Raw genomic sequence first — 16,130 nt, forward strand, 5'->3', positions numbered from 1 at the left:
GCATAATAATAAATCATCAAAATTCGGTCGTAATTTGAAAGTCATTATTATAAAAAAACGATATTCTAATTTGTTTCCTAAAATACAGTTTCCTGAATTTTCTGTACGATATTCTTCGTCCTAAAATATACTGCTACTGAATATATTGCTACAACGAAGAGGAACAACGCCGTGCAACTGGCAACCCTACCATCGTCTATGTATTAGAACGCTCGTAGTTCCTATTACTTCTTCTAGATTAGAAATCCTACACTGAAAAAAATCTATTAAATCTTAATACATATATTTGACAATCTTGCGTTTCGCGGGTTTTCTCCGTGTTCAGATCCATTCTTGGAATGCCAACGTTTCGTGAACCTTGCAGTTCACTTCATCAGGGCGAGGAGCAGCCTGAACGTGAAAGCCTCAAGAATATTACATATATTTCTTTGAATAGTACTAAGCATTTATTTATAATAAATAAATATTTACTCAATAAAAAATAATAGTTAAATCAAATTAATGGTTTTTGTATCAAATAAATATATGTTTACATTTAGTAAACATTTATTTAGAACACTATTCATAGAAATATTTATGCGAGCGATTTTCATTTTAACTTATACTGTCTCACTCTACAATTTTAATTAAGATTATAAAGTGAAATAGTATACATATACAGGGAGAAAATATATTTTTTCTTTCTTGTAGGATTTTGACAATAATATAATCTTAATCATATGTATATAAAAAAAATTTCTTATCACGATATGTGAAAATGATCCAGGATATTTAAAGACAATAAACCTATTTTTTTTTAGCTGAACTTGCGCGGTTCATCTTTTCTCTTTTCTCTCCAATGCGAAGAGAAAAGAAAGAAAGATACACCGTGCAAGAACTTTAGCTAAAAAGAACAGTCCTAATATCGAGAAGGAATTGTTAGGACAAATATTATTTGTTATATCTTGCCACTATTATACGTCTCGCAAGATAATAAGATAGATCCTCTATAATTCCTCGTATCGGATGCAAAAAGTCCTCATGCCGATCTCGGGAGGCGGACCAACCACGCAGTAGCGCTACGCGCGATCTCATCCGCGAAGAAGAGTGCATTTTTTCCGCATAGCGGTCCCACGCTCTCCGGTGCATTACAGGTTCATCTCCGCCTACCGACCGCTCGCGGGGATACGGTGCATGTTGGCGATCGATATGCACGACTAAACCGAATCGATCGTACGTGTAACTTGTACTACCAAACGATCGCGCCACGAAAATGAAAAAAAAAGCACTCGGTCAATTACAAATATTGCCCGGAGATATGGAAGATCGATCAAACTGGATATGTGATGATTAAAGGATCGTAGAAATTGAAAAGTGAAACGCGCGCGCGCATTCATCGCGCAGACATCAGCTCTTTTTTCTAATTTTTCTTCAATAACGAAATAAAAGTCAAAATTAAACAAATCAAAACCCAATAACACTCAAATGGGAGGTTCATTAAAATTAATTCCCTTATTAATTTAATTTAATTTCTACACAAATGTTTCGAATTTTTTCTTGTTTTCTACTTCTTTTTAATTTGATTCAACTCGAGAATTGTCTTTCTTCATTGAATTCTAACGTGAACTCCAACACGCTCCCGCAATTTTCATGTAAAGTGCGCAATGTAATCCTTACGCGTGGCACGCGTCTCTTTCTCTAGGGACGGCCAATTGGGCCGATATCTCGCAACATCGGCGAGATCGATAAGCCGGACCCGGGCATTACCGGCTACGTGCACAGCCCGGCAAATTGCGCGCGTATATATGAATAGAATCGGCGGTTCTCGCTCGCACACGGCGATTGTCATTAATTAGACAGTTGGCACGCGCCAGGTGAAGCTCGCTCGTGTTCACCTGCGACGAGTCACACACGCGTTCGTGTATATTATTATATATATATAACACGAGCGACACGGCTTTTCGGCCTGCCGCCGCGCCGCCGCATTGTGGCTTTTGTGCGACGGCCGGCGTCGTTTATAGGGGTCGCCCACATGACATCTGACCCACATCCGGCCGATGTTCACCAGGCGTCGATATCGTCCGGGCCGTGCCATTAAGATGTCGAATAATTTTGAGAGCGCGACGTATGCGGGGGATTTACGGCGGATCGATACGTGCGATACCACGTTATCGCTGTGAGTGTCGCGCAACTTGCTGTTCCTATTATATCAACGAGAAAACGAGATTATTTTTGTTTTAAACGTATTTAGAATTTTTTATTTTAAACGTATATGTGATGAATACGAATGTGATGGTCAAATGCAATTTAATTATCTTATCTGTAAAATTAGTGAACTACTTTTATGACATAATTTATTAAGTCATTTATCTTTATTAAAAACGATTGCCCAGTTACAGTCGCACAAACTGTATCGTTTTAATACATTTTACATATTTTATAGCATACTTTAAATGCTTCTACACTGTTAAATTTATAGCGTCAGATTTAATCTAATTTAAGTCGCCACTGCTTCTATACTAAATATACCGTTATTTAATATTAAAACGGTAATTAATTTGACACTATATAATGTCAATTTGATACTGTATAGTATTAAATTTAATTCTTATTTTAGTATAAAATAACGATATATTTAATAGTAGAAACAGTGGTGACTTAGATTAAATTTAACACTATAAATTTAACAGTGATACCTTTTATAATTATGTACAGTGATAATAATAAAATAATATATAATTACAATTTTTACATAAAATAGTAAAATTAGCAAGTCCCAATCTCGCACACACCAGGTATTTTCTATATTTATTAATAAAATACTCGTATTTATGTATTTCATTTATATTTAAAATATTCTTTTTTCCTTTATGTCTATATTTGTATATTTTTGTGTAAAAAAGAAAAGTACTCCTGAAGCGAAAACAACTTCCGCGTAAACGATACCTGCTTCTGTGCACCTTCTGGAAATTAAAAGGCAACACCTGTACCACGTACACTCACACGCTGCCGCTCTCGCGGGCGATGTAACATAATGAGGCGAGACGAGGAGAGTGAACGCGCAAAGAAAGCGACCGGGGCCCGCCCAGCGCTCGATAATCGCCAGAAATTCCCGATTATATATTAAGCGTACAGGTGTTTACACCGGGAACCAATTCCGGATCTGCCCGAGACGCCTCCGAGGAAGAACGCCGCGCGCGTACACGTTCTCGCGCGTGAACGATTCATGAGGAGCACCCAACGCTGATCGAGTACGCGTTGCCGTTGGTTCTTGCAGAAAGAAATTCGCTTGAGTTGCAGCTGGTACTTTTTGCACCGTCCAAACTTTAAGATGACTGCGCGATAATTATGCAATGTTGATTTTATGACAAAGATGCATTACGTTCACCTCGTCTGTACAATTATATGTCAATTATAAAATGTTATATGTCAGTCTAAGATGATCGATTGATAATTCCGAATATCAATTAAAATTTACGTATGAATTCAGTGATGGTAAAATATCACTCTCATTATTTAACTTCGAGTGGACTTTCTTTAACAAGTCTACCTCGAGATTTATTCGGTATTTAATATTAGCGTTATTTAAAAATCTAATAGATATCAAATTGCGAAAAGACTCAGTCAGATAAACCAAAAATTGCATCCCAGTTTTATACGAAAAATATAACTATATACTTTGCACTTAAATACATTGGGGATGAGGAGCGCTTAGATGCAATTCGTTTCAGTAACATTTTATCGAATAAACTATAATTACCCGTACCTGAACGGGCACACGAGAATCGCGACTTTCCAAGATCGCGGATCAATTCGTTGTTGCGAGGTAACGCGCGCCGGCAGGCTTGTTAATGTAAATTTCGCTATCGTGCCCCCCTGTTTCACCTCCCTTTCGCTCCATCTTCCATCGCGAAGCGTTTCACCCTAATTTCCTGCCCCGTAGCACCTGACGGTGCACGAAGTGCAGCGCTGCTCGCGTGCTCACCCAGCAGCTTCCGGTTCCGGCGCGTGCTTAAGCATTCCGGCTGTTTGCACTCGCGAGCGTGAACACGTTGAATGTGCACACAAACATACACACACATATCCACCTGCCCGAGCATACGAACGTCCGCGACGTGCCGCTGCCACTCTACTTAGTGCCTTCTCCCTGCATTGTGCACCTGATGCATCGAGGAGCCGCGCTCGTAGATCAACAGATAGAGATGTTAATGATCGCGAATTGAGACAAGGAAAGGGCGCGCAGTTCGACAAATGGCCCACTGAAAATAATTATCGCCCGGCTGCCCGAAAATACTTTTGCGCACAAATCGTTTTGGTATCGACGCGATCGTACAATCGGCAAGCCGTAGGTATTTGAAGATATCTTAAGAAAGATGATATTAAATTGAAAAATTTGCCATTAAAATCTGTCACGAAAAGTAAAATATAATAAAACAACTCTTTGCAACTAAACACAAATAAATAGTGATAGATCTGTCTAAACATTTCAAATAAAAAAAAAATATATATATATAAATTCTTGTTAGAAAGAAAGAAAAAAACAGCAAGTATGCACGTATGTATTGAGTGTAATGATAAAAGAACTATAAAGGTGCATCTATCTACAGTATGCGCCAAAAAAAATGCGACTTTCTTTTAATCACTATTATGTTTGCCGAGTGTGACACAGTAACGCAGTGATTGCAATTAAAGGAAATCATATCGAATAAATATTTGGTAGAAGGACAAAATATTTGTTATAATCAAATTTGTCCCCTCACTTTATTTAATTAAACCGACAACTGAAATGTTAGTTATGAGAGTCGCATTTTTTTGGCGCAGACTGTACATCGTAACGCTTTACAAATCGCAAGCGATCGCGATGGTTATAAAGAAAGAAGCTATCGTCAGCATTGGCTGTTTACATAAAACCGCAATGCGTTATAACCTGTGTCGTACAACAACAAACCATTTGCCAACAGCTAATATTTTATATCGTGGAGAGGAATAAATTAATTATTGTGTGTGCTGCAACATTAATAATATTACATTTGCTGATAAACAATAAAAAATCGATAATGAAGAAATAGATTATGTCAAGCACAAACTATGTTCCAAATTATACTTAAAAATAATAGAATCACAAAAGGAGATAGCACTTAAGATATTGTCAATATATTTATAAATACTCATTTCTTCGCGCTTCGAGAAGGCTGCAGTCTCATTGGCTGTCATAATGCCAGACAAGCACCGTAATCGTAAGAGTTGAAGTTGAATCAACTCGTACGATGAGCGTTACGATCGTTGTAAGCAGCTTATATACGATAGACATTACGATGTAGATGAGCCTTAACGTTAACGATATAAAACATTTTGAAATGACTAAAAATATTGCCAAAAAAGAAAACGAGCTAATATAAGCGACTAAGGCCCAGTTTCACAACTCACAGTTAACTGTTAATCGAGGTTCAACTTATTCATTGTCTTTTTCTAATTCTAGAATTGGAAAGAGATGAGAAACAAATTGAACCTCGGTTAAAAATTAACTGTGAGTTGTGGAACTGGGCCTAAATAGAAACGACAAAAATCTATATATTCTCTCCAGAAAGATATGAAGATTCTCTTTAAGATATGCTTTGTGACACTCGAGGACGAAGAGATAGATCCTTTAATGGCTACGTCGCAGGTGCGAGAGCGGATCGGTCGGTCGTCCAATATTCGCTTCGCGTTTCACGGGCGAACGGTGACGCCGATTAACATCGGTGCGGGACGAGGGACGTGTTACACGACATCGGATTAACGCGTTACATGCCAACCAATGGCTTTCTAGCTCCGTCAGCTTTTGTGTCGTATCTTTAGAGTTCAACGAAATATTACTGCACTAAAACAGTACCTACTATCGTCACAAATAATTGCTTACGAATTTTTAGTCAATATCTTTCTAGAACATCTTTTCCAAAACGAAATTATTAAGAATACTATTTACATGTAATCACTAAGTTATATTTGAACGCGTCGTTTGTCCACACAACGTTACACAATTATTTTGCCTGATCATCCGAGAAATTGAAAAAGCATTAATTGACAAATTACTCTCGTAGCACAAAGCTGCTTCGTTCTTTCTTTGAGAGATAGACAAATTAAAGTATCGCATTGTACGCTTAACAGCGCGGAGATCACAGGTGAGCATTCAGTGAACAATCGGTGGAAACTGCGCGCAAGCTGGTGTCGGACAAATATTATCGTCGAAACACATCGGGGCGGTCTGAATGCTGGCAATTAGCGGTGGCAGGTGGTGATTACCGAGGCCAGAATGATCCTCCTAAACACCGGAAACGTCCCTCTACGTCGGTCGGGCGTGATTCCACGACCTCGCCGTATTAAGACCACGATGCGCAACCTGGGACTCTACGAAGGCGCAATAATTCACGGGCGATCGCGAAAGAAATTGCCGGTCTCGAGTCTCGTACAAGCGTTAACGATCTCTTCGACCAATTACACGTCCTGCGGGTCGATAATCAAAGTCCACTCCACGTGTGCGGCGATTAGCGTGGAGCTCTCACTCTGCAAGAAATAGATGAGCTAAGGAGAGAGAATTGCAAGAATTCATTTCGTGAGATTGAAATTTCTAATTTGCCAAATGGACGATTCCTGCCTCTTTTCTTTTGTCGCAGTTACAACCATATGGTGTTTCATAGAAAAGACCGAGATAGTGTCTTTCGCCAAATAAATGTAAGTAGTGCCACTAATTCGAGCAAAATATAAATTTGTACATACTTAATCCTCCGTCTGCACTCTTTTTTATTCAGACCAATGTTTTTTTACTGTTCCATGCTTTAAGAAAATGTGGAAAAATTCAGAATTACTTTTCAACATCGATGTTATATTACCAAATAATTTTTTAATTCAAATGTTGAAACCTTTTTATTTAATCTACTCTCCTTTATTTCAGAAAAATATAAGAATAAAATTTCCTTTGTGTCAAAAAAGACCCAGATTTGCAGACGAAGAGTTAAATATTTATTAATAGAATTTGTTATATTTTTATTATAAATAACTAAATTAAATTTTAAATTAAATTAATAAATCGTTAATACGCATGAAATATTGATGCTCTTATAATAGCAAAATATTTTAAATTCGCATCTCTGTATTAAACAACTGTGGCGATCGTTCAATAATTAGAAGCGAAGCGCGATCGCGCCACCGAAAGTCCGCTCTCGAGTTTCTCACCCTTCTTTCAGTCGGCGCGGAAGAACAGCGGGAGAGGGACAGATGGAAAAAAGGAATCCGACGCAAAAAGGGCATCTCGTTTGCGGCCGACGAGGCACGGAGACCGTGATTCGCTGCCTGGCTGACGCCATATGGTGTGCAAACCAAGAGGCTACTAGTCGATCACCGTTTCGCATTACGCAAACGAACGAGCCGCCACTCTGTCGGTCGTTCTGAACGTAAGTACCATAAATCCATGTAAACAGAAAGGACGGCCGGAACGATCGCGAGTAACGGTCCAGCTTCTAATTAGATCACTTCTGCGTTCATTTAACATGATGCACTTTCTACGCGGATTAGAAAACGGAAATAACAGAAATAAAATATTTTTGATCGGACTACATATTTGATCACTTGTCTTTCATCATAAAAATACCGTACAAATAATGTACAAAAATATTGTACAAATAATGTACAAAAATTAAATTCTAAATTAGCTTTTACATTTTCTATATTTTTGTTAACATTGTCAGATTTATCTAGAATAATTAAAATCGAGAATAATTAGAGTGGACCGTTCTTACAAGTTTATTTATATTTATAGCACAGAACACAATACGGACTGTTATAATTAGCGATTCTCTCGGGTCGGTATTTATTTCTTATCTACACATATACGCGTACATGCTTTTAGTATGTTTGTTTCTAATTTCGAGAGAACTCATAAAGTTGCGTTATATATCTTGTATATAATATTTTGCACATAAAAAAATCAAAATGTAAATGTCACTAAATCCAAAAATAAAAAATAAGGTATTGAAATCCTTGGATGCACTTTAGTGACAAATTGAATATTTGAAACTGTGATGTAAAAATAGTGACAAACTTAAAATAAAAAAAATAGATGAACAAAGTTAAATCCCTCTCTCATTACTCTGTGTAATCTATATTTTAATATTTAATTCATTTTTTATTTTCATTATTGTTTTTTAATGAAACTTGTTTTGCCAAATTTTTCCTCTGTTTAATATTTTATTTTGAATTTTTGACATAAAAGAGGAAAAAGCATTGTATTTTTTTAAATAAATAACTAAATATAGTGTATGAATTTTTTTATTAATAGGATAATACAAATATTTTATATATAAAAATTCTATTTAATTCAATAAAATACTTTATTTTTTCAGCTATAAAAGCAGTTAAGTGCATCTTAAGTGTATTTTTTTTAATAAATAGAAGATATATATTTCTCATGCCATATTATACATGTTTTGCTAAACTAATAAATTTTTAATGTTTCAAAAAAGATCTCATTAATAGCTTGAATAAAAAAATTATAGATTAGTAAGTTTTTCCGCTATCGCAAAAAAACATTTCAAATGGAGATAACTACGTTTGCAAATGGGGTACTCATATGTTTTCTTTATTCTTCCATTAGCACATGATTGTATAATATTTAAGTTGATTATACTGATGCAATGAGTAGATTATTTTGAAAACTCAGTGCTCCATCACATACTCTAAAATTCGTTTTGAAGCTGAATCTCGGTCATCCATACATCAATTTACGAGTCTATAGAACGTCTCAATCGCAAATTTTAACTATATCAAATCGTGGAAGATATCAATTTCCTTCTGCGAATCCGATTTCTAAGATAAGATTAGAAACTGAACGACAAGGAAGGCGAAAGGAAGACGATGAGAAAAAGAGTGCTTCTCTTTCCCATGGTCCATTCCAAGAAATGAAAGAGAAAAGAAGAGAAAGAGAGAGACAGCAGGGGCTGTGTTTCTCAATGGCCATAAAAGCCGAATCATAATCGCGGTATCATTAACGACGTCGTGCGAAAGAAGTAATTAAAGCGCGCGGCTCGTGTTCCTCGTGAACCTGAACCCGGCTAGCTCTTTCTCGGCTCGAGTTAACGGCTCCTTCACTCTTGCGGGGTTTTGCCGTACAGCTCTCGACTACACCACGTCATTCAGTGCGGCGTCGTGACATCGAGCACATCGAGCACAGGAGAGACACGCCGGAGGAACGCCTCTACCTGTGCGCTGCAAAAAGTGGATCTGCCGCGCCGGTGGAAAGGCTCGTCGGCGCCTCTTTCTCTCCCTTGTTTTTTGTATCATCGTTACTTACTTGTTAATCAAATTGCGAAGAGAATTTCAAGATTATTTCTACGCACTAAGAAGCGATAAGATTAATGTACAATCATCAGCTTGCAGCTGGTAAATTATAGTTTATATCTTCAACAACGAGAGGCAATTTCCAAAACATGCATATTTAAACGTTCATTATTTCTAATGGTAAAGTTAGCAACCATTTTAATTATTGCTTCAATTATTAAGATTAAATTACTTCAATTACTACAATTAAATTGTTAAAATCAGATCACAATCAGTTTCTTTTGCATTCTTTGCCATCATAAGAAAATAATTTTCTTTACTTATATATCGATACTTTAATATTTACGTATACAAAATGTTAAATATAAGATATTAATGATTCAAAAATTTAATGTCTAAAGAGAATCATCTTTTGTAAGTGTTAATTTTTATCGGGGCACCTGCGTTAGAGTCGTCTGTTCGGCGTTTATCCAAGAGGCAATATCAAATAAAAAAATTGCGAGAATTCGTAAGTGCATCTCTGCGTAAAAACAAACTGCGTAATAAAAACGAGCTGCCGCGGCTAACAACATAAAGCACTTAGCTGTAAGTGACTTTTCTTCGTACCTTAGATACATTTTTAAGTATCTAAATGCATTTTATGTGCGGATACTACCTGTATTATTCAGATACTGAAAAATAAAGAGTATCTTCTACCCACACCGACCGGTTAGAAGGTGGATCGTATCTCCGACACGGTGCGCTTCGACATCTCGTTCGTATCCGCGATGATAAAGGGCCCCAGGGGGGGCTCACAACAGGGCCCGTTCTTCGCCGCGCATCTCTTTCCTTCCTTCTTCTTCTCTTCGTTCTTGTTTCTACATACAGTAGCCGAGAGACGAGACTGCCTCTGAGTTTGGCTCGAAACTGCATTCCGCAGCCGGCTCCGTTCGAGTCGCGTTGCATTCACCGCCATTGGCGCCACACGCGCATTTCTCGGCGTCGCCCTTTTGCACACGCGCGTCTCTGCGTGTAGGTACACGTCGACACACGCATACGACGCCCGCGGATCCGACTTGTGCTCCTCGCATAAGCGAAGATACGCGAGACCATAAAATTACATCCACGTGATTGTTCGCGCGTGTCATCGCAGCTACCAGGGTTCCGCAGCCTCGTATTGCAATATGGGACGTGTCCCTAATTTCGTACTTCGCTATTCTCTTCCTCTCTCTTTCTTTCCTCGTAACAATCGCGACTTAAAATGGACACGTGTTCGAGAAGGATTGTACATATAATTGGCATTTCTTTCGGAATAGATACGGAATGACTTAAGTGCCAGAATGACGTTAAAAGACGACATTAGTGACGTCTGTAGCAGACCGAAATAGACGTCACACTGTGCCGCTTTTGACGTCATTCCGTTACTTGGAAAAACCATTTGATATTTTTAAAAATACTGATATTTTAACATTTTGATATTTAAAAAAATATACTTCGTATTTTCTTTATAATTCTGCGAATTATTATCAGAAAATTATGACATATTATATTACTTATTTAATTAAATAATTATTAACGTTTCATTACATCTCTTTATCATTATTCAATTTTTAAAATGGATATGCATGTGTGTAATAGTTACTTTTTTATATTTCATCCAAACTTAGAGATAGAATTAAAAAATTTTTTTAATCGCATCACAATCTCCATTCTGACGAAAATCATGTTTCTTTGACTTCGCCGGCAATTTCGACAGCACGTGGCATACAGGTAAGTCGCGTATTCCGAGTTTCGCGCTACCGACTCATGAATAATAAAGCCAGTCGTGTCGAGCGAGCAATCGTGAACTCGTGTCGATGATTCATTCGACACGAGGATGTGAAGAAGAAGGAGAAAGAGGCGAACACCCACGCAACGCTTTCTCCACCTCCGCTCTTAGAGAAAAAAAAACAACTGTTCTCGAACGCGCGAATGGAGATACATCAAATTAAAATACGGCCAAGTGTCGCGGGGACAGGTGTCGCCTGGCGAATGACCTCTTTCAAAGAATCGGGTCATCGCACGCGGTTTCTCGCGTGGGAGCACGACGTCGCGTCGACGAAATGGAGAACGTTCGATCGCATGGGAAAAGAGAGTTTGGAAAGAAAGAAAGAGTAAAAAACATATTCTATACTTCACATCGGGACGAGGATGTCGTCGGTGCAGTACTTCCTCCCTTCTGGGTAAGTCCGTGTTCCTAGGATTCATCCTGTTCTCCGATGCGCCTCGAACCGATCCGACAAACGTGCGCTGCGTTCGCATGCGATGCATAATAATGCAACACGAGCGCGTATGCCAATGCGGTTACACCGGGACTATCCACCTACCTATCTACCTACCTATACCCAGCTATCTAACTATCTACTTATCTATCTGCCAACCCCCGCATTCCCGAGACAGAGAATTTCGCGTCCGTATTTCGGGGAAACGCTTCGCTCTGCCCGAACTTATTAACAGCGAGGCGCCCAACGAGATCTCGAAAGCAAAAGACGCTGTTCGCAAATAATTAAGTTTCTATGCAATTAATCACAAACATTATTAATTACGAACAATGTAATTTTCATACTAATAATATTCGGCTTTTTGTGACGAAACTCATAGATGAGATGCATAGATAAGCTGAGAGATGAGCGGAATAGCAGTAGGATTAAAATATTGTTTCGATCTCAGATTCACTTAAGCGTCAATTTATTCCCAACCGAGAAAAGATCTGGGGACGGGACTTAAAATATACCGATGTATATATAAATGAGAGATTGTAATAAACAATCTGTCTCTTTCTTTTTCTTACTGTTATACAATTCTCTACTATAAATCGTCTCTTATACGTGACGTAAAATAGATCGCGGCTAATGGAGCCAAATTGGCTCACGGTTAAAATTAATTCGACGTTGCGAGAGTCGATCCATATTTTATTCCGAGCCATTGTTGTTTTCGCGCAGATGTCCGGTGCAAGGAAGAAATACCCTCGGCGTCGAATTCGTGCTACAGTGTCACCCGGACGACGAATACTGGGAATGTCCGGCCAGTATGGCGCCAGCCACACGTCGGTAACTTTATATCACACGTCTAAGTACGGCACTGGCGAGGGCCGACATACCCGGTCACGATTCAACGACTCAAGCCCACTGAATATATTTATACAACAGGAGACGCGGGAGCAGTGAGGAGGTGGTGGAGCACGGGGGAGGAGCGGGTACATCTGTTTCCATCCGGGCACGTGTCTACGGAATTAGAACGTTTCGAGGGAGACGAATACGCGCGGGAGAAACGACTCGCGAGGACGACAAGCTAGACTGAGAATACCCACCCATGGCCCCGCGACCGCTGGACCGACGACGGATTCTGGGATGCCTCGCGGTCAGCTGGCGCGAAATAACAACGCGGCGGGCAACATACTTGTCTCGAAAATAGTACTCAAAGCGATATATATAAATGGTACAATTTGTTAATTTTTCATTTTCATTTTTTTTATATCCGATGTTCTCTTTAACGCAATTGTGCTAGACACAAAAAGAATCTCTAATGATATGATAAAACATACATATCTCAACTGAAGTGAAAGAAAATCTTATTTTTCTTTATAATTTTCGATATACTAAAACTGCCAATGAATTAAGATTATAAAATATTAGAGATTTGCAAAAGTTCGTGGTGTCATTATTAGATGTAACTAGAATTTATTGTAAAAATTTTTAGTTATATTATTATCTTGTTGAATGCCCTGCATCAAATCAACTGTATTCTTTGATTTATCAGATTTAGTATTAACAAATATTTTTTTTATATTTAACAGACATTTCTGATTTTTATTAAAATCTACAGTCTTAAACCATTAAAATCACTTACAGTATAAATTTGCAGAAAAACAACAGATTCGCTAAAGTATCACGTACAATTCTTATGGCTTTCACTGTTCTTCTGCTGATTATAAATAAATAATAAAATAGATAAAGTACAATACATACTTTATATATCAGGCTCTATATAATTAAAACAATATTAAATTTGATAGCCAAGGAATACAGTTGATACAAAAAAACACTCAACATTATAGACACACATTACTAAAAAATTTTAAAATAAATTTTAATAATATCTAATGGTTACTCCACAACTGTTGCAACATTTAATATATAAACGTACGTAGGATTATATAAAATCTGATAAGATCGCCAGCTTTACTGCTTACGGATTGTTTTACATTTAGAATTAGTGGCCTTTTTCTTTACAAAATATTAGACGACTAAACGTTGATTTAGCCAAGTTAACAAAATTGTCACGAATCATCGCCCTTTGGAAAGGGGTGTTGCGCGTAACTCGAGACGAATGCGTTCGTTTCATCGCGCCAAAGCCAAAGGCTGCAGAAAACGACATCGTGGCGGCCCGACGGCGCGGCGATCGAGATAGCGTGGAATTCGTAGAGACTCGACTCTCCGGTACGTGTCACGGGGGTGACAGGGATGCCAGCTGGACGTCGGCGCCGTGGCGTCGTCGCAAACCGACGTCCTTGTTTTGTAAGTCGCGGCGACGCGTCACGACGTCGTAGTCGTCGTCGTCGTCGTTGTCGTCGCTGCGTGACACTTCGCGCATGACCACGCGACCAGACGAATGCGTGCAGGTGTTCCGCGGGTGGAATAGAAATGGTCCGAGTTTCTAGCGTTGTGGATGTATAATTAGAGCATTTTGCAGCGCTCGGCGAAGATGCCAGCTTTGAGTTTCTGACAAATGTCCCACAACTGACGCGGCGTTCCCGACATCAAACAGGAATGTTATAGAAACAGAGAAAGAAGCAAAATAGAAGGATTATCGTGAAAAACTATGTGATCTTAATATCTGCCTTATTTAATATTTTAAGGAGTCTCTTACATAGATCTAAATAACACGTGTGAGAGAATTTCTTTTTCTTATGAATAAAATCAAAGATTTTTTATAACATAAATAATAGGATGTGCCGTAGATAAGAACCGCTAATTAACGAAGAAAACCGTATAAAGAAAAAAGCACAATTATTTATATTATATAATGCACGCATTATTCATTAATTCCTAATGCTTTATAAAAATGTTTTATAATCTATTTTCTTTCTTTAATATTTCAAATGAAATTCTACAATATCCTCAATCAATTCGTTTTAATAACTTTTCCATCACCTGTTTACTCTATCTATTGATTATACCTACTTGGATTCAGATCTAATATTCAGATCTCTAAAACCATTCCATAATTGCGTAACTATAAGTGCTTGTAGTTGAAAGAATTGACCAAACCAATCACAGTCGAATGTTCTTCTCAAATTCCATTGTGATTGGCCAATTCTCGCAACAACTACGCTTACGTATTGTAGAATGGGCTCAATATTCATGCTTTTGTTTCAAATATTCCGCTCGTATACGCTGCTATTGTTCATTGCATACAGCAGACTGTAAAGTTGACTTTTCACGCACAGCACACTGCGGCAGCAAAATGCCATGTGATTCAAATTTTCGAGAACTAATTGAAAGTGATCACCTCGTGAAAAATTTTTAACCAATAATAGCATTTTGCTGTCGCAGCGTGCTGCGCGTGAAAAGCCAGTTTAAAGCATTAGAGCGAGAGCGAGTGCCGTTCGCCATCGGGTGAACGGAATCTATGCGGCCGGCTCGCGTCTCGTCTGGGCTACCAGGTCGTAAAGAGTGGGCGAGGACTCGATCTCCGAGCCGCGGCCCGCGATCTCCGCGAGAGCTCTTGGCATAAAACACATGGCACGTACGTGTGCGCGTGTGTGCGTGGCGCCAGATGTCGCGCCTCGTAATCTTTACGCCGGCCGGTCGCGCGGTCCCCGCAACCCGTTCCCGCAACGCGTCGGCCAAGCAGCATCGTCGACCTTTTTCTCGCTCTCTCGTTCTATCTCGTTCCGTCTCACGTATCCTTTTTATCGCTCTCGCAGACCCGAGAGGTCTGCTTTTCGCGCGAAGAGACATTGGAACCGCGTATCGTATTTCTATAGCCGCAACAATAACAGCGAGTTTATGCGCGACCGGTCGTTGGTGTCGACATCGGTAGCGATGCCTGTGGAACGAACGACCGATAAGAAATTGTCTTGACCTTAAAAACGTGTGTTTTGGAGTCGGAAAAACTCTTATGCATGGTCTACAATGGCAGTAGCAGTAGTGGATGAGACTGTAAAAGTAACAAATTGACCAATTACAGTTGAATGTAAGAAGAATAATCGACTGATTGGTCAATTTCTTACTCTTACAGCCTCATCCATTACTGATACTGCCATTGTAGACCACGTATAAAGGTCCAGCTACAATACAATTAGCAGTAGGAATAGTAAGACGCAAGCAGTAGCACAATTTCTATAACCACGTCTGTCTACAATGAAGACGACGTAGCGGTAGCTACGACATAAAGTCAATCAGAGAATACACTGTTTGAGGTTACATGCAAAATAGTGATCGAGTTTTCTCAGCAGTTGCAACAGTTATAAATTCACTGATTCACTGATAATATTGAAAATCGTCAAACATAGCCTCAAAATGACGCAAAACGTTTGTCGTAAGCCGTAGGACAGTACCGAAATGGAAATGGTTCATTTCGCTTACGACTACAGTTGCGACCTACTAAACCGGAAATACGTCTCTTACGCCTACTGTTACAGTTAAAACTCTCCATTGTAGCTGGATCTTAAATCCCAAGACACAATGCGAGAGAGTAGCGATAGGAATAACATGATTTCAACCCATCAGAAATCGGATATATCGGAATACTCAGTTTCTGATAGGCCGAAATCGTGTTATTGCTATTCCCTCGCATTGCGTCTTGGGCTTAACGGT

General features: G+C 38.8%; 1 pseudogene; it reads left to right on the top strand.

Moving 5' to 3' along the window:
- The first annotated feature begins 10,610 nt into the window (after positions 1-10,610).
- On the top strand, positions 10,611-12,690 carry LOC108720879 (uncharacterized; annotated as a pseudogene).
- Positions 12,691-16,130: the final 3,440 nt, after the last annotated feature.

Source organism: Mycetomoellerius zeteki, unplaced genomic scaffold (genome assembly GCF_001594055.1).
Source record: "Mycetomoellerius zeteki isolate Tzet28-1 unplaced genomic scaffold, Tzet1.0 scaffold156, whole genome shotgun sequence".
Lineage (NCBI taxonomy): Eukaryota > Metazoa > Arthropoda > Insecta > Hymenoptera > Formicidae > Mycetomoellerius > Mycetomoellerius zeteki.